The sequence below is a fragment of the Primulina tabacum genome, chromosome 9, assembly GCF_025594145.1.
Source record: "Primulina tabacum isolate GXHZ01 chromosome 9, ASM2559414v2, whole genome shotgun sequence".
NCBI lineage: Eukaryota > Viridiplantae > Streptophyta > Magnoliopsida > Lamiales > Gesneriaceae > Primulina > Primulina tabacum.
Genome location: NC_134558.1, coordinates 13386808 through 13389975, shown reverse-complemented (window position 1 = coordinate 13389975; position 3168 = coordinate 13386808). Strand labels below are relative to the sequence as shown.

At 41.4% G+C, this 3168-nt stretch overlaps 1 non-coding gene across 1 annotated transcript; it reads left to right on the top strand.

Annotated features, from left to right (window-relative positions):
- Positions 1 to 2733: 2733 nt before the first annotated feature.
- Positions 2734 to 2840, top strand: LOC142504653 (small nucleolar RNA R71). The gene has a single exon (XR_012804279.1). It is a non-coding gene; the product is annotated as a small nucleolar RNA R71 (small nucleolar RNA).
- The last annotated feature ends 328 nt before the right edge of the window (positions 2841 to 3168 follow it).

Genomic DNA, 3168 nt, shown 5'->3' with positions numbered 1-3168 from the left:
GTGGGGGTAAGTTTTTGATTACTTCCACCTTGGCTTTGTCAACCTCAATTCCATTCTCCGATACCTTGTGTCCTAACACAATCCCCTCTTGAACCATAAAATGACATTTCTCCCAATTCAACACCAAATTGCTCTCCTCACATCTAACTAACACCAAGTTCAAATTCTCTAAACATTCATTAAATGAGGAGCCAAAAATAGAGAAGTCATCCCTAAAGATTTCAAGGAAATTTTCAGTCATGTCATGAAAGATAGCGGTCATGCATCTTTGAAATGTTGCAGGTGCATTGCATAAACCAAAGGGCATACGCCTAAACGCAAAAGTACCATAAGGGCAAGTGAAAGTAGTTTTCTCTTGGTCCTCAGGTGCAATTGTGATTTGATTGTATCCCGAGTATCCATCTAAAAAGCAATAAAATTCATGACCTGCTAATCGTTCAATCATTTGATCGATAAATGGCAAGGGAAAGTGATCTTTACGGGTTGCATCATTCAATTTCCTATAATCTATGCATACACGCCAACCCGTAACAGTTCTAGTGGGAATCAACTCATTTTTTTCATTAGTAATAACAGTAATCCCACCCTTTTTAGGCACACATTGTACAGGACTTACCCACGCACTATCAGAGATAGGATAGATAATACCTGCATCCAGAAGTTTAATTGTTTCAGCTTTTACTACCTCTTGCATCTTTGGATTGAGTCTCCTTTGTGGTTGTGCTAGAGGTGAGTATTTATCTTCCATCAGAATTTTGTGCATGCAGATCGAAGGACTTATCCCTTTTATGTCCGAAACCTTCCAAGCGAACGCTCCTTTATGCTCCTTGAGAACTCCCAAGAGCTTACTCTCCATATCATCTGTCAAAGAAGAGGAAATAATAACAGGCAATTTATTATTTTCTCCTAGATATACGTACTTGAGATGTGGAGGTAATGGTTTGAGCTCCAAAGTAGGTGGCTCCTCTAGGCTTGACTTTTGAGGCATTAAATCTTTTCTGTCTCCAATTCCTCTAGTCTAAGCCTCACTTGCTTTCTCCAAGGTGGAATGGCATTCAAATGAGCTACCATCTCCATCTTTTCCTCGTCCAGCTCGTGCTTCTGCTTTTCAGTAGTGAGAGTGGCCTCCAATGGTTCTTTCAATCCATCCTGCACAAAATCACAAACAAGCGAATCCAAGACATCAACACGAAAGCAACTATCATTGTGCATTGTGTGCTTGAGGGTATTGAAAACATCAAAAATAATTTCTTCTTCTCCAACTCTCAGTCTCAATTTCCCCTCCTCAACATCAATCAGTGCTTTCCCTGTAGCCAGAAAAGGTCTCCCTAGGATTAAAGGCATCTCTAAATCTTCCTCCATGTCAAGTACCACAAAGTCTGCAGGAAAAATAAACTTATCCACTTTCACCAGAACATCTTCGATAATCCCACGTGGATACTTGACAGATCTGTCAGCCAGCTGCAACGACATCCTAGTTGGCTTGGGTTCACCTAATCCCAGTCTCCTAAACACAGAAAAAGGCATCAGATTAATACTCGCACCAAGATCACATAAAGCTTTATGAAAATTAATGTCACCAATAATGCAAGGTATCGAGAAACTCCCTGGATCTTTTTGCTTCGGAGGCATCTTGTTTTGAACTAAAGCAGAGCAATTTTCGGTCAAATTCACCGTCATATGATCTTCTAGCTTCCGCTTATTTGCTAAGATATCTTTCAAGAATTTTGCATAACTTGGCATATTCAATAAAGCATCAGCAAAATGAATGTCAATATGCAATTTTTTAAATATATCAAGAAATTTACCAAATTGTGCATCTAATTTAGCTTTCTTCATTGCTGCAGGAAAAGGTGGAGGGATAACAATTTTATTCTGTGCAATAGGTGTAACTGTAGAGTTAGAAGACTTACCTCCTCGATTTTTCACCTCATCCTCACCGTGCTTGGTCTTTTCCTAATTAGACCCGAGTGTTTTTCCACTACGCAATTCCACCGCCTTCACATGTTCTCTTGAGTTAGTTTCCGTGTTGCTTGGTAAAGTTCCTTGCTCCCTATTAGCAATCAACTTAGCCAATTGTCCAATTTGATTCTCTAACCCCTTTATGGATGCATCTTGGTTCTGAAATCTCGTCTCTGTTGCAGAAATAAATTTAGTCATCATTTGCTCTAAATTGGACTTCTCCTCCCGAGACGGTTCTGGCTTGAATCCTTGGTGCATCACATATGGTGGACCTCTTTGTTGGCGATGTTGGTTGTTTTGACCTCCCCATGAAAGGTTTGGGTGATTCCTCCATCCCGGATTATATGTGTTCGAGTAAGGGTCATTTCTAGGACGGTTCTGGAATCCCACTTGTTTTACCGGTGCTCCCTCAGGCACATAGAATGGGTTGCCATCTTGGCAATCTCGCACATCATGCTCACCCCCACACTTATCACAGAAAATTTCTTGCAGACGCATAGCCGACCCACTCATGCTCATCCCATCAATCTTTCTATTCAAAGCCTCTAACTGTGCTGAAACCGCCGACAAATCATTAACTTGATTAACTCCAGCACCTCGTCTCTGCCTACAGACTGAGGATGATAGCTACTAGCAGCCATCTCCTCCAATAACTCATATCCTTCCTCCGCCGTCTTTCTCAGTAAGTTACCACAAGCAGCAGTATCTATCATAGTACGGTTAGGAGTAAGCAGACCGTAGTAGAAAGTTTGAACAACTAACCCAAGAGGCAGCTCATGGTGTGGACATCTCCTCAACAAGTCCTTGTAGCGCTCCCATGCCTCGTAAAGTGACTCTTGCTCATATTGAGCAAAAGTAGTAATGTCGGCTCTGAGCTTCATAGTCTTCGACAGAGGAAAGTACTTGATCAGGAACGCCTTTGCCATATCTTCCCATGTAGTAATAGACCCTACAGGCAAACAGTTTAACCACGACTTAGCTTTATCTCTCAGTGAAAATGGAAATAAACGCAAACGAATAGCGTCATCAGACACGCCATTAAACTTAAAAGTATCACAAATTTCAAGAAAGTCAGCTATATGAGAATTAGGGTCGTCAAGTGCACTTCCCCCAAATTGGACAGTGTTCTGAATCATCTGAATGATAGCTGGCTTGATCTCAAACTGATTAGCTCGGATGACTGGTCTTACGATGCTTGGACGTGCT